Source organism: Ovis aries, chromosome 9, assembly GCF_016772045.2.
Source record: "Ovis aries strain OAR_USU_Benz2616 breed Rambouillet chromosome 9, ARS-UI_Ramb_v3.0, whole genome shotgun sequence".
Taxonomy (NCBI): Eukaryota; Metazoa; Chordata; class Mammalia; order Artiodactyla; family Bovidae; genus Ovis; species Ovis aries.
The window spans coordinates 12,857,170-12,881,388 of NC_056062.1; the positions used below are offsets into that span (position 1 = coordinate 12,857,170).

Consider the following 24,219-nt stretch of genomic DNA (forward strand, 5'->3'; position numbering starts at 1 on the left):
AAACTTGAAAGTCGAAGTGACTCCATGATCCATGCGATGCAGAACGGATGTTGTTGTGAGCAGGCATTACAAGGTGCAGACCAGGTCGATGAGCAATGACACTTGGGAACCTTTTTCTAAGCAACAGAATAACAGTGGGCTTAAAATATTCAGTAAACCATCCTGTAAACAGATGTGCTGTCATCCAGGCTTTGTTGCTCCATTTACAGAGCACAGGCAGAGTAGATTTAACGTAATTTTTAAAGACCCTAGGACTTTTAGAATGAGCACTGGCTTCAACTTGAAGTCACCAGCTGCATTAGTCTCTAACTAGAGAACCAGCCTGTCCTTTAAAATCAGGCACTGATTTCTCCTCTCCAGCTATGAACATCCAGGACGGCACCTTCTTCCAACAGAGGGCTATTTTGACTAGACTGAAAATCTGTTGTTCAGGGTAGCCACCTTCATGAATTATCTTCGCTAGATCCTTTGGATAACTTGATGCAGCTTTCACATCAGCATGCACTACTTCACACATTTGTACTTTAATGTTATGGAGACAGTTTCTTTCCTCAAACCTCATGAACCAACCTCTCCTAGCTCCAAGTTTTCTTCTGTGTTTCCCCACATCTCTCAGCCTTCAAAGAACAGAAGACAGTTAAGGCAATGGCACCCCACTCCAGTACTCTTGCCTGGAAAATCCCATGGACGGAGGAGCCTGGTAGGCTGCAGTCCACGGGGTCGCGAAGAGTCGGACACGACTGAGCGACTTCACTTTGACTTTTTCACTTTCATGCATTGGAGAAGGAAATGGCAACCCACTCCAGTATTCTTGCCTAGAGAATCCCAGGGATGGGGGAGCTTGGTGGGCTGCCGTCTATGGGGTCGCACAGAGTCGGACACAACTGAAGCGACTTAGCAGCAGCAAGGCCTTGCTCTAGATTAGACTTTGGCTTAAGAGGATGTTGTGTTTGGTTTGATTATCCACACCACTAAAACCTTCTCTGTATCAGCAATAAGGTCGTTTTACTTTCTTCATTCATATGTTCACTGGAGCTGCACGTTTAACTTTCTTCAAGAACTTTTTCTTTGCATCCACAACTCAGCTAACCGTTTGGCACAAGAGGCCTACTTTGGGAGATATCTTGGCTTTCAATATGCCTTCCTCATTAACCTCAGTCATTTCTAACTTTTGATTTCAACTGAGAGACATGGACTCTTTACTCAGAAAGTTAAGAGGTCATGGCAGGGTTATTAATTGGCCTACTTTCAATATTATAGCATCTCAATGACTAGGGAGGCCCAAGGAGAGGGAGAAAGATAGGGAACAGCCAGTCGGTGGAGGTGTCAGAACACACACAACATTTACAATTAACTTCACCATCTTATTAGGGTTGTGGTTTGAGGTAACCCAAAATGACAACATTAACATCAACACCAATCACAAAGCAATAACACAATAATGACAAAAAGTTTAAAATATTGTGAGAATTAACAAAACGTGATATAGAAGACTCAAAGTGAGCAAATGCTGTTTAAAAAAAACTGGCGGCAAGACTCGCTCCATACATGATTGCCACAACCTTCAATTTGTTTAAAAAAAAAAAAAAACCCTGCAGTATCTGCAAAGCACAATAAAAGAGGTATGTCTCTATACCCAAACTGGAATCCAGGCAGCAAGATTCCCGAGCCTGCACTTTTAACCTACTGTACTTTATGAAGTCTACATGCATAACATATATCAATCTTTATATCATTAATGAAATCATTAAAATATTGAAAACAAAGTGACATGCCCACTTCCAAAATAAATTGGGAAATATGTACTTAGCCACTCCCTACATATAAAAAATAAAATAGATATCTTTAGTGCGTACATCATCATTGCGGAAGTGATGAACCACAAACTTCACAATTTATTTTCAAAGTCTACAATTTTAGAATGTTTTCATGTGACCATCTCACACAAGTTATGAGTGAATTAAAACTTAAGCCTTTGTGTACAATCCACTATGCCATTCAAAATTCTGTCTAATAAAGTTAGACTGCGACAAAAGATAAAATGTCAGGATACTATTTAAGTTTTTGCTTAACTGTTTCTCTTCACCCTCACTCCATTATACAAATAATCCTAAATATTTAAATCTTGATCATTAAAAATGATCTAGATTAAATACACAATCCATGGCAATAACTGTCCAGTCTATACATTTGACAATTCCTCATAGAATGTGTTTTGTAACTCTTGAAATATCTTCCTCTTTTAACTCTAATCCAATGATTTAATAGCACCCATCTGAATCTGGTTTCTCAACCTAGAATACATTCCATGAGAATACAAATAGTACCTGAGTCTCAAATATTTTGAATCAAATCAATACTGTCAATATCATTCCCTATGTAATTAAAGGGAAACATTCAAGGAGAATTTTTTTTTACTGTTCTTAAAAATGCAAGGGCTAGAAATATGTAAAAATTTGCCAAATTATTTTTGTAGTTAAAAAATAAGATATCTACACTTCTGAAAAGATATTACAGGATTCTCACAGGGTGCTCTAAAAAATGAAAGCAGCAGAGCCTAAGATGTCCTGTTCCAAGAAAGAAAGCCAGCAACCGCAAGTCCAAAAGAATTGATGAAATGTAGATGAATAAAAACATTCAGAAGTCAGCACTTCAAGAACCTTGTACTCCCTGACACTTTGGTGGTGATCCACAAACCTGAGAGGCTAATCAATAACTATATTTCCTCATTAAAAAAATAATAAAGATCTTACCTCCAGATTATTATCCTTAAAAATTAACTAAAAAAGATTTCATGAGATATCTGTGTAAAGATTAAAAAAAAAAAAAAAAACACCTTTAAGAAACGAAAACATATCAAAATGGTAAAAAGTTACCATGTCAAGAAAGATAACCATTATTTATATTTTAGTACCCAAAACTAACTTTCATCAAAAATAATTTTTTTAACTGCCTCAAACAGGAGCTCTGTATCAACCTATAGGGGTGGGATGGTGAGGGAGATGGGAGGGAGTTTCAAAAAGGATGGGATATATGTATATCTATGGCTGATTCATGTTGAGGTTTGACAGAAAACAGCAAAATTCTGTAAAGCAATTATCCTTCAGTGAAAAATTAATTTTAAAAAGTTTTATTAACTGCTATTATAAAGTCAAAAATTATCAACCCTTCCCGATTCTAGTACTCAAAATAATTATGATTTTAACATTACGGTTTTAAATAAAGACAACTTCCTTTCCATATGTCCATCCTGAACGTTGCTTTGAACCAATGTGATTTTTCACCTACATTTACACAGACCACTTCTCATAGATTTGACTTATCTGAGTATGCAACAGATGAATATGTCACAGGATCAGCTAGACACTTATCTGACGTCTACCCCAAGAGCACTGAAAGCGTAACTAATTCAGTGTGATTGTTAAGGAAGTTCACTATCCTCCCAATGGATGCAAAAGCAGTATTATTTACATTTCCATGTTCTTCAACAAATGGACCTACAAATCATGCATGAAACCGGGAAACTTGTCCCATCACTGCTACTGCTGCTGCTAAGTCGCTTCAGTCGTGTCTGACTCTGTGCGACCCCATAGACGGCAGCCCACCAGCCTCCACCCTCCCTGGGATTCTCCAGGCAAGAACTCTGGAGTGGGTTGCCATTTCCTTATCCAACGCATCAAAGTGAAAAGTGAAAGTGAAGTCGCTTAGTCGTGTCCGATTCTTCGCGACCCCATGGACTGCAGCCTACCAGGCTCCTCTGTCCATCACTAACTCCTCACAAATCTCCGGTACAGCTACCAAATAAAGCTTACACTCTAAGGTTGTAGTTCTGCATACTTAACAAGAGGCTCACCTCGGTTGAGTGGATGTCTTTCTGCTGCTAAGGAACTGACTGAACTGTTACTGGTTTCATCAGCTCAGTAAGAACTGTTAAAAGTACCTCCTTCAATTCTGTTACTATCATGGGGAAATGGAGCATATATTTTAAAATAGTGATGATGACGATGCTGATGGAGGGAAAATTCATCATCGTTATATACGTCCAGTAAACAGAACTGGATAGAAATAATAAAGGAAAGGTCTAATCATGATAAAGAAATCACTATTTCAAACAATAATATTCACAACACACCATGTGTGCTCTGGAATGAAGATACAAGTTCAATAACATAAGAATGCTGCAAAAATTTCCTGGTTCTTTGACTCCTCTCTCGCCTACCAGAAAAACACATCTACAAACATTTTCTCAATCCCAAACACTTCATTCAAGAGTCAAAAAATGGTAGCTAATGAATGGAAACAGTTTTGGAAGATCTCAACCAGCTTAGAAGAGGGAAGACAAGTTCGAATCCAAAATAGTAACTAAACAGAAACAATGTAGTATTTAAGTACCTCCCCCCCAACCAGCTTAAAATAACTTGGTAAAGATAGCATTTGCGAAGGCTCAATTACCTCCGTTTCATTTTAAATTAAGTGTCAATAAACGCACTGAAAATTAGGACTGGGAAGATATTAAAGCGTTCTTGCCGCCTACAGTAATCACTATTCATAATCATGCAAATAATTCCTAAACAGCACCAATAATCACACACTCTTCTTAGAATCAGAGTCTCGAAAAACAGCATTTAAAAACTCAAAGATGGGAACGAACCCTCGGACCCCGCGATACACGGCTGGGGAGAAGCAGGGGCGCTGTGCAGCACCAGCATTCTCCCTCTTTCTCCGTCCTCCCCGCCCCCGGTCAGGTGACCAGCTCTTTAGCACCATTAACACCCACGGGTCGACAAGTGGTTCATTAAATTACACGTATTGTGGAAGGCCAGGTTCCGGGCTCCTCACTTCAAACTATGCAAAAGGAGGAGACAGTTTGGGGCCCGACCACAAAAGCGTGCGGCCGCGGGAGGGAGGATGGAGCGCCGGCCCCGCGTTCCGGCGGCGGGGACCCAGCTCGGCTCCGCGGCCGGACCCGGGCCCCAGGCTCGACGCTGCAGTGCCGGGGCGAGGCCTGCGGGCTGGGCCTCCGGGCCGCGCCGCCGCGCCTCCCCGCCCGAGCGCCTGCGCGGCGGCGGGACTCACCCGAGGCGGGGGCGCGGAGCCGGCGGGGAGGCCGCGGCCCGACCCTAGCCGGGCGGCCCCGCCACCGCGGCCCAAACGGTCCCGGGCGGCCGAGGCGGCGCGGGCAGGCCGAGGCGTTGCGCAAGAGGCCGGGGGGCGCCCCGGTCTGCGCGGGAGGGAGGCGCGGAGCCCGGCCGGCGGAGGGCGGGAGGCCGCGGGGTGCGGGGCAGAGGGGGAGGGCCGCGCGTCGCCGGCCGCCGCCGCGCCGCCACTCACCAGCTCCGCCGACAAGCGCTACCTCAGGCAGCGAGGGAAGATGGTGGCCGCGCCGCGCGGAGGAGGGGGCCGGCGAGCCGAGAGGGGGTACGCGCGGGACGCAGGCGTCGCTGCCGAGGCTTCTTCCTCCTCACGGCCGGCTGGCCGCCGCGGACCCCGGCGCCCCGGCTTCCGCGCCGCCCTCCTCAGCCTTCGTGCAGCCGCCGCCGCCGCTCAGCGCCCCAGCAGAGCGCGCCTCGTGGGGACGGAGCAGCGGCGCGAGACCCCGAGGCCATCTGCGTGCGGCGGCGGCCCGGCGGCTGGAGCGCGGCCGCGTCACGTGACCACACTGTTTACCGTTCCGGGGCAGCGCCGCGCCTGCGCGCTGCAGGCCTCGGGCCTCCGAGGGCGCGGCCCGCCCGCGGGCCCGCCGGAGCTGCGCGCGCTCTTTCCTCCGCGGCTCGGTGACCGCCTGCTCAGTGTGATACTGACGGGCACGTCTCTCCCCCTCCGCTGCTCTTTATGAACGGGGGGGATCTCAGAATGGCTGGCGAGGGCGGAACCGATCGACCCCGAGCCGGGGGATCCCTGCTGGCCCTGCACCACAGTCCGTTCGTGAACCGCCTCGCCCTCTGCTTGCTCATGTTAGCTATCCTCTCTGCTTTCAGGACTCGAGAGGCCTCCTTCTCCTCCAAGTGCCCCTGATCTAACTCAGCAGCTTTCAACGGTGGCCATAGGTTTCCTGCAGGGCCCCAAGACGTTTCAAAGGGTCTCCAGTTCTTGCAACTGTCGAAGACTAAATTTTCTTCGTCTCCTTCAACCGAAGCAGCGTGTAGCAGTTTAATGCAGGAGCAGATATGAGAATTCAGCCATTGTGTACTAAGGCAGACACTGCGGATATTTGCAAAAATTTAAAATAATGCCACTCTTTCATTATGTTTTGTTGGAGAATGTATTTTTCATAATAAATATTTATGTTAACAATGTATTTCGTTATTTTTTAAATGTTCTTTATTGTCCTTTGGTTTAATTTCTAAGACAGTAAATATCAATACATGTAACTAACCCACATAAACAAAAAGTCTACGAACTCCCTCAGTAATTTTTAAGAGCATATAGGGGTGGGTTCTGAGACCAAAAAGTCTGAAAAACGATGGTTTAATTTACGTGCTTCCACAGCAGGTTAGACTAACCCCTATCTCAACCCTACCAGGAATGTCTCCTAACTGGAGGAACCATTGCAATTACCCACTAAAAAATGATCGCGTTTAAAACCTTTACTTGTTTAGTTAAGCCTCAAGGCAACAGCAGGATGGCCACATTGGAGGATGTAATGTGAAGCATTAATAGAGCAATAGTTCATAGACAGGTGGTGAAGATCTGTGCTCTACTCTATCAGTTGTTATGGTATTTTGAGCGCTCCCCAAACCAAATGCTCTTCCAGAATGGAAGTTTAGATGGTTCTAATTCTGGAATCCTAGAGTTTAAGCCCTGTCTTGATTCATCAGTTCCTCAGAACTTTGTTTTATAATCTCTCTTTTTTAAAGGTTTTTTTCCCCCCTTTGAGAAAGGTAAATAGAAATGAATAGTCAAGTTTTTTGTTGGTTTTTTGTTTGTTTGTTTCACTTTCAGTATCTGGAATCAACTGCAAAAATAAATCTAACTTTACTCTTCTCCTGGACCTCAATGTGAAATTTGAAAAAGGCCTTAGAAGATTATTGTCATAGGACTTCTCTGGTAGTCCAGTGATGGGTTCCATCCCTGGTAGGGGAAGATTCCACATGTTGGGGGCAACTAAGCCCGTGTGCCACAACTATTCAGCCTACAAGCGCCTGGCCACAACAAGAGAAGCCACTACAATGAGAAGTGCACACACAACTAAGGAATAGCCCTTGAGTAGAAATGAAGATTCAACGCAGTCATTAATTAATTAAGTTTTTAAAGAAGATTATTTTCATAAACAAAATTCCACCATAGTGGTGGTTAAAGTCACTCAGTCATGGCCAACTCTGCAACACCATGGACTGTACAGTCCATGGAATTCTCCAGGCCAGAATACTGGAGTGGGTAGCCTCTCTCTTCTCCAGGGGATCTTCTGAACCCAGGCATTGAACCCATGTTTCCCACATTGCAGTCAGATTCTTTACCAGCTGAGCCACAAGGGAAACCCAAGAATACAGGAGTGGGTAGTATATCCCTTCTCCAGGGGATCTGCCTGGCCCAGGGTCTGCTGCATTGCAGGCGGATTCTTTACCAACTGAGCTATGAGAAAAGCCCAAATTCCACCATAAAGAAATTCATACAGGAGACCTTGAATAGAAGAGCATTAGATAGAAAATCCCCTTAGAAGAACTGGGGGAAATTTTACCTTGTTAGAGAAATTTTCATATATTTATGAAAAAATGGAATAACAAGAAAGTATAGAAACCAGAAGTCTTTCACATTTATTGGGCTGATGAAAATGTTCATTCGGTTTTTTCCATAAGATGGCTCTTTTTTCTAAGACATGTCTGACTCTACAACTCCATGAACAGAAGTGTGCAAGGCTTCCCTGTCCTTCACTGTCTCCAGAGTTTGTTGAAACTCATATCCATTGAGTCAGTGATGCCATCCAACCATCTCATCCTCTGTTGTCCCCTTCTCGTCTTGCCCTCAATCTTTCCCAGCGTCAGATCTTTTCCAAGGAATCAGTTCTTCCTATCAGGTGGCCAAAGTATTGGAGCTTCAGCTTCAACACCAGTCATTCCAATGAATATTCAGGGTTGATTTCCTTTAGGATTGACTGGTTTGATCTCCTTACAGTCCAAGGAACTCTCAAGAGTCTTCTCTAACACCACAGTTCGAAAGCATTCATTCCTGAGTGCTCAGCCTTCCCTATGGTCCAACTCTCAGATCCATACATGACTACTGGAAAAACCATAGCTTTGACTATATGCATCTTTGTTGGCAGAGTGACATCTCTGCTTTCTAATACAATGTCTAGGTTTGTCATAGCTTTTTCCCCAAGAAGCAAGCATCTTTCAATTTTGTGGCTACAGCCACAGTCCACAGTGATTTTGGAGCCCAAGAAAAACAAGTCTGACACTGTTCCCACTTTTTCCCCATCTATTTGCCATGAGGTGATGGGACCAGATGCCATGATCTTCCAGTTTTTTGAATGTTGACTTTTAATCCACTCTCCTCTTTCACCTTCATCAAGATGCTCTTTAGTTCCTCTTCACTTTATGCCTTTATCATCTACATATTTGAGGTTGTTGTTATTTCTCCCAGCAATCTTGGTTCTAGCTTTTGAGTCATCCAGCCTAGCATTTCACTTGATGTACTCTGCATATAAGTTAAATAAGCAGAGTGGCAATATATTGACCCATGGACTGTAGGTAGCCTGCCAAGCTCCTCTGTCCACAGGATTCTCCAGGCAAGAATACTGGACTGGGTTTCCATTTCCTTCTCCAGGGGATCTTTCCAACATAGGGATCGAACCTGGGTCTCCTGCATTGCAGACAGTGTTTACCAACAGAGCTACAAGGGAAGCCTGACAATATACAGCCTTTCCTTACTCCTTTCCCAATTTTGAACCACTCCATTGTTCCATCTTCAGTTCTAACTGTTGCTTCTTGACCTGCATACAGGTTTCTCAGGAAGCATGAAAGATGGTCTGGTATTCCCATCTCTTCAAGAACATTGCACAGTTTGTTGTGATCCACACAGTCAAAGTCTTTAGCATAGGCAATGAAGCAGAAGTAGATGTTTCCCGGAATTCCCTTGCTTTCCCTATGATCCAGCAGATGTTGGCAATTTGACTCTGGTTCCTCTGCCTTTTCTAAATCCAGTTTGTACATATGGAAGTTCTCTGTTCATGTACTCCTGACTTTTCCAAGTTTGCTGGCATATTGAGTCCAGCACTTTAACAGCATCATCTTTTAGGATTTCCATCACCTCCACTAGCTTTGTTCGTAGCAATGCTTCCTAAGACCCACTTGACTTCACACTCCAGGATGTCTGACTAAGTGAGTGACCACACTATCGTGGTTATCTGGGTCATTAAGAGCTTTTTTGCACATTTCTTCTGTGTAAGATGACTCTAGTAGCTCTTCTGTGTAAGATGGTTCTAGTAGCACTTCCTTGTCTTTAACTTTATTTGAAACAATTTTGCTGCATTATATTGTGACACCTGTGCTGTCACATGCATCTTAAAAAATTATTAAAATTGGTCTAGCTGTTTTAATATTGAAGGTGGAAGGGAAAAGCAACGTTTTTGGCATATTATGCTTTATTGTTTCAAGAAAGGTAAATATACAATTGAAATGTAAAAAAACATTGTGTAGTGTATGGACAAGATGCCATGATTGAACATATCAAAAGTGGTTTGCAAAGTTTTATGCTGAAAATCTCTTGCTGGACAATGCTCCACTATCTGGTAGAACAGTTGAAGTTGGCAACAATCAAATCAAGACATTAATTGTGATCAAACAATGTTTTACCATGTGGGAGAGAGCTGGCATACTCAAAATATCCAAATAAAGCATTGAAAATCATTTGCACTAGCTTGGTTATGTTAATTACTTTTAATGTTTGAGTTTCACATAAGTTAAACGAAAACAAAAAATTCTTGACCATATTTCCACATGCAATCCTCTACTTAGATATAAAAAGCATTGTGTTCTTAAAACAAATTGTGACTGGCAATGCAAAGCGGATACTGTACAACAATGTGGAATGGAAGAGATAGTGGGGCAAGGGAAATGAACCACCAACAACCATACCAAAGGCCTATCTTCATCCAAAGAAGGTGATATTGTATATAGGGTAGGATTGGAAGGGAGTTCTCTATTATGAGCTCCTGCTGGAAAACCAAAAGATTAATTCCAATAAGTACTGCTACAAAAGAGACCAACTGAAGGCAGCAGTTGATGAATAGCATCCAGAATTAGTCAACAAAACAGGCATAATCTTTCATCAGGACAATGCAAGACCACATGTTTCTTTGATGACCAAGCAAAAGCTGTTACAGCTTGGGTGGAAAGTTCTGATTCATTCATTGTATTCACCAGACAATGTACCTTTGGATGTCCATTTACTTCAGTCTTTACAAAATTCTCTTAATGGAAAAATTTTACACTTCCCTGGAAGACTGTAAAAGGCACCTGGAATAGTTCTTTGCTCAAGGAGACAAAAAGTCTGGGGAGGATGGAATTCCATCATTGTCTGAAAAAATGGCAGAAGGTAGTGGAACAAAATGGTTCTTGATGAAAATGAAAAATGCATCTTTCATTTTAACTTAAAAACCGGAAGGAAATTTTTGGCCAACTCAATACTGGTGGGGCTTCTCAGGTTGCGTCAGTGGTGAAGAGCCCGCCTGCCAATGGAGGAGATGTAAGAGTTGCGGTTCAACCCCTGGGTTGGGAAGATCCCCTGGAGGAGGACACAGCAACCCACTCCAGTATTCTTGCCTGGAGAATCCCAGAGACAGAGGAACCTAGTGGGCTTATGGTCCATAGTGTCGCAAGGAGTCAGACAAGACTGAAACAACTTAGCACAATACAAAACAAAGATTTCTAACTTTAAAAAGCCAGCATATTTGTCACAAAGCATGTTCTTTCAACTTTATTATTTTGAACCATCTGAAAATCCAGATTCTCATTTGTCCTGCTTTTTGCTTCCAGATGTAAACACAAACTATGTGATTCTTATCCAGTTCACACATAATAATACTAGGAAAGCTCTAATTTCATTCATGACACTGTTTTAGTTAAACAATCTTCTGAAAACAATCAGATTGTACTGGTAACATTACAAAGAGTTGGACACAACTGAGCAACAGAACAATTGGTAACATTGAAAACTCCCAATTAACTTAGGAAAATTAAATATGACAGAAAACAAGACAAGACAACTAAAAGTAGTGCAAATTGACAGTACAATTATTGTTTAATTGCTAAGGTTGTGTTCAACTCTCTGTAATCCCACGGACTACAGCAAGCCAGGTTTCCCTGTCCTTCAGTGTCCTGAGTCTGCTTAAACTCATGTCCATAGACTCAATGATGCCATCCAACCATCTTATCCTCTGTCACTTCCTTCTCCTCCTGCCCTCAATCTCTTCCAGAATCAGGGTCTTTTTCAATGAGTCAACTCTTTGCATCAGGTAGCCAAAGTTTTGGAGCTTCAGCTTCAGCACCAGTGCTTCCAACAACCATTCAGGGTTGATTTCCTTTAGAATTGACTGGTTTGATTTCCTTGCAGTCCAAGGGACTCTCAAGAGTCTTCTTTAGCACCACAATTCAAAAGCACCAGTTCTTCAGCAGTGAGTCGTCGTTATGGTCCAACTTTTACATCTATACATGACTACTAGAAAAATCATAGATTTAACTAATTGACTATAAAAAAAATGATAGAATGAAAATTGACAAAATTTGTATCCTGTAAAATTGAGCCTGGCAGGAAAAGTGGTCATGAAAGACAGTTCATGATGCAGATAAAAAGATTGATTTTCATATAAAAAATGCTTGTCATCATTAAAAATTGAAAAGATTAAGAAGAGGTGCAAAAACACAGAAGAGCTATACAAAAAAGGTCTCAATGACCTGGATAACCACAATGGTGTGATCATTCACCTAGAGCAAGACAGCCTAGACTATGAAGTCAAGTGGGTCTCAGTAACCATTACAGCAAACATAGCTAATGGAGGTGATGGAATTCCAGCTGAGCTATTTGAAATCCTAAAAGATGATGCTGTTAAAGTGCTGCATTCAACATGCCAGCAAATTTGGAAAACTCAGCAGTGTTTTCCAGAACTGGAAAAGGTCATTTTCCATTTCAATTCCAAAGAAAGGCAATGCCAAAGAATGTTCAAACTACCATGCAAAATGTGCTCATTTCACATGCTAGCAAGGTAATGTTCAAAATCCTTCAAGCTAGACTTCAACAGTACATGAACTGAAAACTTCCAGATATACAAACTGGATTTAGGAAAGGAAGAGGAACCATAAATCAAATTGCCAACATTCACTGGATCATAGAGAAAGCAAGGGAATTTCAGAAAAACTTCTGCTTCATTGCCTATGCTAAAGCCTTTGACTGTGTGGATCACAACAAACTGTAGAAAATTCTGGAAGAGATGGGAATACCAGACCACCTTACCTGTCTCCTGAGAATCCCATTTGCAGGTCAACGAGCAACAGTTAGAACCAGACATGGAACAATGGACTGGTTCAAAATTGGGAAAGGAGTACATCAAGGTTGCATATTGTCACTCCACTTACTTAACTTACATGCACAGAACATCATGGGAAACACCAGAGTGGATGATTTACATGCTGAAATCAAGATTGCTGGGACTAATATCAACAACCCCAGATATGCAGATGATACCACTCTAATGGCAGAAAGCAAAGACGAACTGAAGAGTCTCCTGATGAAGGTGAAGAGCAGAGTGAAAAAGCTGACTTAAAACTCAACATTCAAAAAACGAAGATCATGGCATCCGGTTCCTTTACTTCATGGCAAATAGATGGGAGAATAGTGGGAAAGTGATAGATTTTATTTTCTTGGGCTTCAAAATCACTATGGACAGTGACTGCAGCCATGAAATTAAAAGACACTTGCTCCTTGGAAGGAAAGCTATGATAAACCTAGGCAGGGTGTTAAAAAGCAGAAACATCACCTTGCCAACAAAGGTCCATGTAGTCAAAGCTATGGCTTTTCTAGTAGTCATGTACAAATGTAAGAGTTGAAGCACAAAGAAGACTGACTGCTGAAGAACGGATGCTTTCAAATTGTGGTGTTGAGAAGACTCTTGAGAGTCCCTTGGTTTGCAAGGAGATCAAACCAGTCAACCCTAAAGGAAATCAACTCTGAATGGTCATTGGAATGACTGATGCTGAAGCTGAAACTCCAATACTTTGATCATCTGACAGGAAGAGCTGACTCATTGGAAAAGACCCTGATTCTGGGAAAGATTGAGGGCAGGAGGAGAAGGAGGAGACAGAGAATGAGATGGTTGGGTGGCATCATTGGACAAGAGTTTGGCAAGCTCTGAGAGATAATAAAGGACAGGGAAGCCTGGCACTCTGTAGTCCATGGGGTCACAAAGAGTTGGACATGACATAGTGACTGAACAACAGCAACAACACTGTATCAGAGTAAAGATGGGGAATAATTGAAACAATTAACTGTAAGGTGCAAAAAATTGATAAAAATATTAAATTTATTTAATGAGGCTTTCTCTGGAAAAAACTTTTTAGATACACTTTCAAGTTAGTTTCAGAGATGTAAATGTTTTTATTCCTAAACATGGGATCAAAACTGTGGGATTAAAATATCCTGAAGTCATTTTATTGAGCTCATCATGAAATTTAGAGGCTTGTCCAGAACTCTGTGCACTTCATTACTCATAGGCTCGCTCCCTTTCCCTCCATAGTCTGACTATTTTATTCAGAGAGATGGCTCCCAACCACCCAGGCTTTCAGCAGCAAACAAGGGATAGAGAGGAACTGCATGCCCCATCCAATTTGCACAGCATAACAGAGTTCAGGGAGAGCTAGAGAGTGTGAGTCCAATAATGCCATAAAGCTTTTCCATGCACCAGGACTGCACAAGGTGTAGAAGCACCTTTACCCACTTCAGCAACTTTAAGGTACAGGGAGGGAGCAAAGTGAGACCTGAGACACAGTCTTCTAACCAATTCTGTCCTTAATGAGCTGTATGACGTTACCTCTCCCAACTCCTCTATAATTCTCTCCCTGCCAACCCACAACTACATTTATTTGCTCCTTTATTAAATCTTCTCCATTATATACCCTCAATGGGTTTCAGGGAAAAAAAGCATTCTTCCTGGCGTCAAGGAACTCAGAAGAGTAAGAAAGACGAGCCAGTGGACAATTACACTAACTTGTAATTGCTTGTACATTTACCAAGCAACTTGGTAAATGCATTGACAGCAGTTAGTACAGGGGACATGTAGTCATGCCTTACCTGACTTAGAGTGGACAGAAGGCCTTTCTGGCTGAGGAGATGCTTTCAACGGTAAGAAAGTACCAGAGAATCTTGCTGTGTTTCTGGAATTCCTATTGATTCATTACCTAGTCAGACATACTGTAACCATGAAAATAATTAAACATCTTTTAACAAAGAAGGTATGATAAAGACCCTCAGAGACAGTGTCAACACCCTACTTGAAATCTTTCCATGGCTTTCCAAAGTAAAAAGAATAAAATTCAAATTTCTCAATATGGCCATTATGATCCTGTAGGATTGATCCTTCCCTAGCTCCTCAGTCTCTTCTCTCCCTATTCTCTACTTTTAAAATTTATGCTACACAACATAAAATTTCTTGCTGTTTTTTACACATATCCTTACTGTCCCTCAACATGAAGTCTTTGTTCATGCTATTACCCCTGACAAGAATGTCCTCCTCTCCACTGATTCAAACGCCCCCACAATTCCTTCCACTACTTTCTCTGGATTGCTCTTGCATCCCTTTTTTTTTTTTAACTTTATTTTACTTTACAATACTGTATTGGTTTTGCCATACATTGACATGAATCCACCACAGGTGTACATGAGTTCCCAAACATGAACCCCCCTCCCACATCCCACCCCATATCATCTCTCTGGATCATCCCTGTGCACCAGCCCCAAGCATCCTGTATCCTGCCTCGAACATAGACTGGTAATTCATTTCTTACATGATAGTATACATGTTTCAATGCCATTCTCCCAAATCATCCCACCCTCACCCTCAGAGTCCAAAAGTCCATCACCATACCCTGTGCTACCATCTTTCTAAATTCCATATATATGTGTTAGTATACTGTATTGGTGTTTTTCTTTCTGGCTTACTTCATTCTGTATAATCGGCTCCAGTTTCATCCACCTCATTAGAACTGATTCAAATGTATTCTTTTTAATGGCTGAGTAATACTCCATTGTGTATATGTACCACAGCTTTCTTATCCATTCATCTGCTGATGGACATCTAGGTTGTTTCCATGTCCTGGCTATTATAAACAGTGCTGCGATGAACATTGAGGGACATGTGTCTCTTTCTATTCTGGTTTCCTCGGTGCGTATGCCCAGAAGTGGGATTGCTGGGTCATAAGGCAGTTCTGTTTGCAATTTTTAAGGAATCTCCACACTGTTCTCCATAGTGGCTATACTAGTTTGCATTCCCACCAACAGTGTAAGAGGGTTCCCTTTTCTCCACACCCTCTCCAGCATTTATTGCTTGCAGATTTTTGGATCACAGCCATTCTGACTGGTGTGAAGTGGTACCTCATTGTGGTTTTGATTTGCATTTCTCTAATAATGAGTGATGTTGAGCATCTTCTCATGTGTTTGTTAGCCATCCATATGTCTTCTTTGGAGAAATGTCTATTTAGTTCTTTGGCCCATTTTTTGATTGGGTCATTCATTTTTCTGGAATTGAGCTGCAGGAGTTGCTTGTATATTTTTGAGATTAGTTGTTTGTCAGTTGCTTCATTTGCTATTATTTTCTCCCATTCTGAAGGCTGTCTTTTCACCTTGCTTATAGTTTCCTTTGTTGTGCAGAAGCTTTTAATTTTAATTAGATCCCATTTGTTTATTTTTGCTTTTATTTCCAGAATTCTGGGAGGTGGATCATAGAGGATCCTGCTGTGATTTATGTCTGAGAGTGTTTTGCCTATGTTCTCCTCTAGGAGTTTCATAGTTTCTGTCTTACATTTAGATCTTTAATCCTTTTTGAGTTTATTTTTGTGTGCGGTGTTAGAAAGTGATCTAGTTTCATTGTTTTACAAGTGGTTGACCAGTTTTCCCAGCACCACTTGTTAAAGAGATTGTCTTTACTCCATTGTATATTCTTGCCTCCTTTGTCAAAGATAAGGTGTCCATAGGTGTGTGGATTTATCTCTGGGCTTTCTATTTTGTTCCATTGATCTATATGTCTGTCTTTGTGCCAGTACCATACTGTCTTGATGACTGTGGCTTTGTAGTAGAGCCTGAAGTCAGTTGATTCCTCCAGTTCCATTCTTCTTTCTCAAGATTGTTTTGGCTATTCGAGGTTTTTTGTATTTCCATACAAATCTTGAAATTATTTGTTCTAGCTCTGTGAAAAATATGGCTGGTAGCTTGATAGGGATTGCATTGAGTCTGTAGATTGCTTTGTGTAGTGTACTCATTTTCACTATATTGATTCTTCCCATCCATGAACATGGTATATTTCTCCATCTATTAGTGTCCTCTTTGATTTCTTTCACCAGTGCTTTATAGTTTTCTATATATAGGTCTTTAGTTTCTTTAGGTAGATATATTCCTAAGTATTTTATTCTTTTCATTGCAATGGTGAATGGAACCGTTTCCTTAATTTTTTTTTCTACTTTCTCATTATTCGTGTATAGGAATGCAAGGGATTTCTGAGTGTTGATTTTATATCCTGCAACTTTACTATATTCATTGATTAGCTCTAGTAATTTTCTGGTGGAGTCTTCAGGGTTTTCTATGTAGAGGATCATGTCATCTGCAAACAGTGAGAGTTTTATTTCCTCTTTTCCAATTTGAATTCCTTTTATTTCTTTTTCTGCTCTGATTGCTATGGCCAAAACTTCCAGAACTATGTTGAATAGTAGCGATGAAAGTGGGCACCCTTGTCTTGTTCCTGACTTTAGGGGAAATGCTTTCAGTTTTTCACCATTGAGGATAATGTTTGCTGTGGGTTTGTCATATATAGCTTTTATTATGTTGAGGTATGTTCCTTCTATTCCTGCTTTCTGGAGAGTTTTTATCATAACTGGATGTTGAATTTTGTCAAAGGCCTTCTCTGCATCTATTGAGATAATCATATGGCTTTTATTTTTCAATTTGTTAATGTGGTGAATTACATTGATTGATTTGCAGATATTGAAGAATCCTTGCATCCCTGGGATAAAGCCCACTTGGTCATGGTGTATGATCTTTTTAATGTGTTGTTGGATTCTTATTGCTAGAATTTTGTTGAGGATTTTTGCATCTATGTTCATCAGTGATATTGGCTTGTAGTTTTCTTTTTTGTAGCATCTTTGTCAGGTTTTGGTATTAGGGTGATGGTGGCCTCATAGAATGAGTTTGGAAGTTTACCTTCCTCTGAAATTTTCTGGAAGAGTTTCAGTAGGATAGGTGTTAGCTCTTCTTTAAATTTTTAGTAGAATTCAGCTGTGAAGCCATCTGGACCTGGGCTTTTGTTTGCTGGAAGATTTCTGATTACAGTTTCAATTTCTGTGCTTGTAATGGGTCTGTTAAGATTTTCTATTTCTTCCTGGTTCAGTTTTGGAAAGTTGTACTTTTCTAAGAATTTGTCCATTTCTTCCACGTTGTCCATTCTATTGGCATATAATTGCTGATAGTAGTCTCTTATGATCCTTTGTACCTCTGTGTTGTCTGTTGTGTTCTCTCCATTTTCATTTCTAATTTTATTGATTTGATTTTTCTCTCTTTGTTTCTTGATGAGTCTGGCTAATGGTTTGTCAATTTTATTTATCCTTTCAAAGAACCAGCTTTTGGCTTTGTTGATTTTTGCTACGGTCTCTTTTGTTTCTTTTGCATTTATTTCTGCCCTAATTTTTAAGATTTCTTTCCTTCTACTAACTCTGGGGTTCTCCTTTTCTTCCTTTTCTAGTTGCTTTAGGTGTAGAGTTAGGTTATTTGGCTTTTTTCTTGTTTCTTGAGGTATGCCTGTATTGCTATGAACTTTCCTCTTAGCACTGCTTTTATAGTGTCCCACAGGTTTGGGGTTGTTGTGTTTTCATTTTCATTTGTTTCTATGCATATTTTGATTTCTTTTTTTATTTCTTCTGTGATTTGTTGGTTATTCAGAAGCGTGTTGTTCAGCCTCCATATGTTGGAATTTTTAATAGTTTTTCTCCTGTAATTGAGATCTAATCTTAATGCATTATGGTCAGAAAAGATGCTTGGAATGATTTCGATTTTTTTGAATTTATCAAAGTGAGATTTATGGCCCAGGATGTGATCTATCCTGGAGAAGGTTCCGTGAGCACTTGAAAAAAGGTGAAATTCATTGTTTTGGGGTGAAATGTCCTATAGATATCAATTAAGTCTAACTGGTCTATTGTATCATTTAAAGTTTGCGTTTCTTTGTTAATTTTCTGTTTAGTTGATCTGTCCATAGGTGTGAGTGGGGTATTAAAGTCTCCCACTATTCTTGTGTTATTGTTAATTTCCCCTTTCATACTTGTTAGCATTTGTCTTACATATTGTGGTGCTTCTATATATAGGTGCATATATATATAGGTGCTCCTATATATAGGTGCATATATACTTATAATTGTTATATCTTCTTCTTGGATTGATCCTTTGATCATTATACAGTGGCCTTCTTTGTCTCTTTTCACAGCCTTTGTTTTAAAGTCTATTTTATCGGATATGAGTATTGCCACTCCTGCTTTCTTTTGGTCTCTATTTGCGTGATATATCTTTTACCAGCCCTTCACTTTCAGTCTGTATGTGTCCCTTGTTTTGAGGTGGGTCTCTTGTAGGCAGCATATATAAGGGTCTTGTTTTTGTATCCATTCAGCCAGTCTTTGTCTTTTGGTTGGGGCATTCAACCCATTTACGTTTAAGGTACTTATTGATAAGTATGATCCCGTTGCCATTTACTTTATTGTTTTGGGTTCGGGTTTATACACCCTTTTGTGTTTCCTGTCTAGAGAAGATCCTTTAGCATTTGTTGGAGAGCTGGTTTGGTGGTGCTGAATTCTCTCAGCTTTTGCTTGTCTGTAAAGCTTTTGATTTCTCCTTCATATTTGAATGAAATCCTTGCTGGGTACAGTAATCTGGGTTGTAGTTATTTTCTTTCATCACTTTAAGTATGTCTTGCCATTCCCTTCTGGCCTGAAGAGTTTCTATTGAAAGATCAGCTGTTATCCTTATGGGAATCCCCTTGTGTGTTATTTGTTGTTTTTCCCTTGCTGCTTTTAATATTTGTTCTTTGTGTTTGATCTTTGTTGATTTGATTAATATGTGTCTTGGGGTGTTTCACCTTGGGTTTATCCTGTTTGGAATTCTCTGGGTTTCTTGGACTTGGGTGATTATTTCCTTCCCCATTTTAGGGAAGTTTTCAACTATTATCTCCTCAAGGATTTTCTCATGGTCTTTCTTTTTGTCTTCTTCTTCTGGGACTCCTATAATTTGAATGTTGGAGTGTTTCATATTGTCCTGGAGGTCTCTGAGATTGTCCTCACTTCTTTTAATTCATTTTTCTTGTTTCCTCTCTGATTCATTTATTTCTACCATTCTATCTTCTATTTCACTAATCCTATCTTCTGCCTCCGTTATTCTACTATTTATTGCCTCCAGAGTGTTTCTGATCTCATTTATTGCGTTATTCATTATATATTGACTCTTTTTTATTTCCTCTAGGTCCTTGTTAAACCTTTCTTGCATCTTCTCAATCCTTGTCTCCAGGCTATTTATCTGTGATTCCATTTTTATTTCAAGATTTTGGATCATTTTTACTATCAATATTCGGAATTCTTTCTCAGGTAGATTCCCTATGTCTTCCTCTTTTGTTTGGTTTGGTGGGCATTTCTCCTGTTCCTTTACCTGCTGAGTATTCCTCTGTCTCTTCATCTTGGTTATATTGCTGCGTTTGGGGTGGCCTTTCTATATTCTGGGAATTTGTGGAGTTCTCTTTATTATGGAGCTTCCTCACTGTGGGTGGGGTTGTATCAGTGGCTTGTCAAGGTTTCTTGGTTAGGGAGGCTTGTGTTGGAGTTCTAGTGGGTGGAGATGGATTTCTTCTGTCTGGAGTGCAATGGAGTGACCAGTAATGGGTTATGAGACATCAATGGTTTGGAGTAACTTTGAGCTGCCTGTATATTGAAGCTCAGGGGTGTGTTCCTGTGTTGCTGGAGAATTTGCATGGTATGTCTTGCTCTGGAACTTGTTGGCCCTTGGGTGGTGCTTGGTTTCAGTGTAGGTATGGAGGTGTTTGATGAGCTCCTATTGATTAATGTTCCCTGGATTCAGGAGTTCTCTGATGTTCTCAGGATTTGGACTTAAGCCTCCTGCTTCTGGTTTTCAGTTTTATTTTTACAGTAACCTCAAGACTTCTCCATCTATACAGCACCAATGATAAAACATCTAGGTTAAAGATGAAAAGTTTTTCCACATTGAGGGACACCCAGAGAGGTTCACTGAGTTACACGGAGAAGAGAAGAGGGAGGGGGTAGTTAGAGGTTACTGGAATGAGATGAGGTGGGATCAAAAGAGGAGAGAGCAAGCTAGCCAGTAATCACTTCCTTATGTGCACTCCACAGTCTGGACCGCTCAGAGGTATTCATGGAGTCATGCAGGGAAGAGGAAAGGGAGGAAGTAGATAGAGGTGGCCAGGAGGATAAAAGAGGGAAATGAAAAGGAGAGAGACAGATCTAGCCAGTAACCAGTTCCTTAGGTGTTCTCCACCGTCTGGAACACACAGAGATCCCCAGAGTTGGGTAGAGAAGAGAAGAGGGAGGGAAGAGACAGAGGCCACCTGGTGGAGAAAAAGGAGAGTCCAAAGGAGGAGAGAGTGATCAAGCCAGTAATCTCGCTCTCAGGTAAAATTGGGTAGTGAAGTTTGGGTTTTTAAATGTACAAAATTGACAACAAAAACCAAAAAGCAAAGATTAAAAATTTAGAGTAGAGGTTGGATTTTCAAAAATACAATATTAAAGAAAAGAAGAAGAAGAAGAAAGAAAAAAAAGCCACAAGAATTATTAAAAAACAACAACAATCACACATAGACTATATATGGCATTTGCTTTAAAAAATACGGTCTTTTTTTTTTGAAAAGTAATTGTAGGTTATAGAAATAAAAATTAAAGGAGAAATAGAGGACTTAACAATTTTAAAAAGTTAGAAAAAAAAGAAGAAGAAAAAACAACCACACAACAACATCAACAAAAAACAACAACAACAAAAAAAAAAGAATGATCTTAAAAATGGTAAAGATATATCTGGCCCTTTCTCTGGTGTTGTGGGCAGTGTGGGGTCACTTCCAAGGCGATTCCCTCTGTTTAACTTCTTCTGTTTGCTGGTCTCTTCAGTGTCTGATTTCTGTCCTGACACAGGGGGAGCAATGGTAGACACTTTTTTTTTTTCAGGCTCGCTTGTTCAGTCGCACTGTGGGGAGGGAATGATGCTGAAAACAAATAACACTGTCGTGTGCATGCAGTGTCTCAGCCCCGCTGGGCCTGCCCCTGCTAGCGGCACACAAACTGCTCAGGCTCTACGTTGCTCCGCTGGGAACTGTCTGAGGCCGGCCCTAGGCTGCATGCACCTCCCCTGTCTAAGCCGCTCAGGTTCAGCACTCAGGTAGCCCTCAGAGGCGCAGATTTGGCTGGGACTGTGTTTTGTGCCCTTCCCAGGTCTGAGTAGCTCAGGTGTTTGGCAAGCACGGTCGCTGTGACTTACCACCTTTCCCATCTCTGCTGCTCAGTTTTCTGGGTGTACCACTGGCGCCCCTTGTGAGGCAGATGGTGACTGTCCAGAACCCCCAGAAGTCTTAGCAAAGAAGCCTGCTTGCAATTTTTTGCTAGCCCAAGTTAGTTCATTCTGGTTACGTGCGGGGCGGTCCTGCCCGATTCTTAAAAAGCACTGCAGCCTGCGCCTCCCGAGCCTCCCTGCCCTGCCCTGACTTGCTAGTGGCGGATGCAGGTGTCTGTGCTGCTTTTCCACTGGGGGAGTTACTGTTGGGCTTGTAATCTGTTGGTTTTAATTATTTATTTATTTTCCCTTCCTGTTATGTTGCCCTCTGTGCTTCCAAGGCTCGCCACAGACTCGGCGGGAAGAGTGTTTCCTGGTGTTTGGAAACCTCTCTTCTTAAGAGTCCTTTCCCGGGACGGGATTCCCTTCCTGGGTCAGAGCTCCCTCCCCACCTCCTTTGTCTCTTTTTTCATCTTTTATATTTTTTCCTACCTGTTTTTTAAGACAATGATCTGCTTTTCTGGGTGCCTGATGTCCTCTGCCAGCATTCAGAAGTTGTTTTGTGGAGTTTGCTCAGCTTGAAATGTTCTTTTGATGAATTTGTGAGGGAGAAAGTGGTTTCCCCGTCCTATTCCTCCACCATCTTAGGACCGCCTCTCTTGCATCCTTTTAAGATTTAGTTCAGTGATAATTGTCTGAATCCACAACACTTAATGATAAAGCATTAGAAACATCCTCACTCAGGCCAGGGATGAGTAAGGTTCCTACTACAACCACCGTTATTCAATATTGCCCAATATAAAAGGGGCAGAAAAGAAAGAATACAAAGATATGGGAAAAGACACAATGATAGCATATAGAGAATAGTATGGAGGTTTCTTTAAAAACTAAAAATAGAGTTACCATATGATCCCACAATCCTACCCTGGGATTTCACTTTATCCAGAGAAAGTGAAAGTCACTCAGTCGTGTCTGACTCTTTGCGACCCCATGGACTATACAGTCCATGGAATTCTCCAGGCCAGAATACTGGAGTGGGTAGCATTTCCCACCTACAGGGGATCTTCCAAACCCAGGGATCGAACCCAGGTCTCCTGCACTGCCATTTCAGGAGGATTCTTTACCAGCTAAGCCACAGGGGAAGCCCATCCATCCACAGAAAAACATGATCCAAAACTATATATATATATATATATATATATATATATATATATACACACACACACACACACACACACACACCAATGTTCATTGCAGCACTGTTTACAATAGCAAGATATGGAAGCAACTTAAACGTCCATCAACAGAGGAATGGATAAAGAAAATGTGGTATATACATACACAATGGAATATTACTCAGCCATTAAAAAGAGTGAAATAATGCCCTTTATAGCAACATGGTTGGACGTAGAGAGTGTCATAGTGCTTGAAGTAAGTCAGGCAGAGAAATATTGTATGACATCCCTTATATGTTGAGCCTAAAAAGAAATAAAACAAATGAAGTTACTTACAAAACTTGCAAAACAGAAACAGACCCACAGACTCAGAGAAGGAATTTATGGTTGCTAGGGGGAAAGGATGGGGGGAGGGATAGTTAGGGAGTTTGGGATGGACATACACACAGTTATATTTAAAATGGACAACCAACAAGACCTATTATATAGCACGTGGAACTCTGCTCAGTGTTATGTGGCAGCCTGGATGGGAGAGGAGTTTGGGAGAAAATGAATAGATATATATGTATGGCTGAGTCTCTTCACTGTTTACCTGAAACTACCACAACATTGTTAATCAGCTATACCCCAAAACAAAATTAAAAGTTTTTAAAAATGGACTAAGTAAAGGGCAAAAATTATTAAACTCTTAGAAGAAATCATGAAGGTAAATCTTCATGATTTTGTATTTGGTGATAGTTTCCTAAGTATGACACCTAAGCACGAGCAACAACAACAAGAAAAATAGGTAACTTAGATTTCATCAAAATTAAAAACTGTTGTGCTTCAAGAGACACTATCAAGAAAGTGAAAAGACCACTCATAATGGGAGAAAATATTTGCAAATCATATAACTGGTGATGGCCTTGCATCCAAAATATACAAAGAACTTTTTCAACTGAACAATAAAAGATGAATAACCCAATGCAAAGGGGGCAAAGGATCTATAAATGCACTTCTCAAGGAAATATGCAAATAGCCAATAAACATACTAAAAAATGCTCAACATTACTCTTTAGGGAAATGTAAATCAAAACCACACTGAAGATGGACCTAGAGAATATTATGCTTAGTGAAATAAATCAGTCAGAGAAAGACAAGTACTGTATGATATCACCTATACATAGAATCTAAACAATAATGCAAACAAATGTATACAAAACAGAAACAGACTTACTGACACAGAAAATAAACTAGTGGTAATCAAAATGGAGGGGGGATGGGGAGGGATAAATTAGAGGGAGAAGATTAAGAGATACTAACT

The 24,219-nt window shown here is 41.0% G+C and overlaps 1 protein-coding gene across 2 annotated transcripts in view; it reads right to left on the reverse strand.

The window, feature by feature from the left end:
• The window catches only part of PHF3 (PHD finger protein 3), a 90,438-nt gene extending 84,801 nt beyond the window's left edge, over window positions 1–5,637 (reverse strand). For both annotated transcript variants that reach the window (XM_015097697.4, XM_015097696.4), the window contains exon 1: window positions 5,332–5,637. The gene's annotated coding sequence lies outside the window, so the exon portion shown is untranslated. The remainder of the gene's footprint in view (window positions 1–5,331) is intronic.
• Between the last annotated feature and the right edge of the window lie 18,582 nt (window positions 5,638–24,219).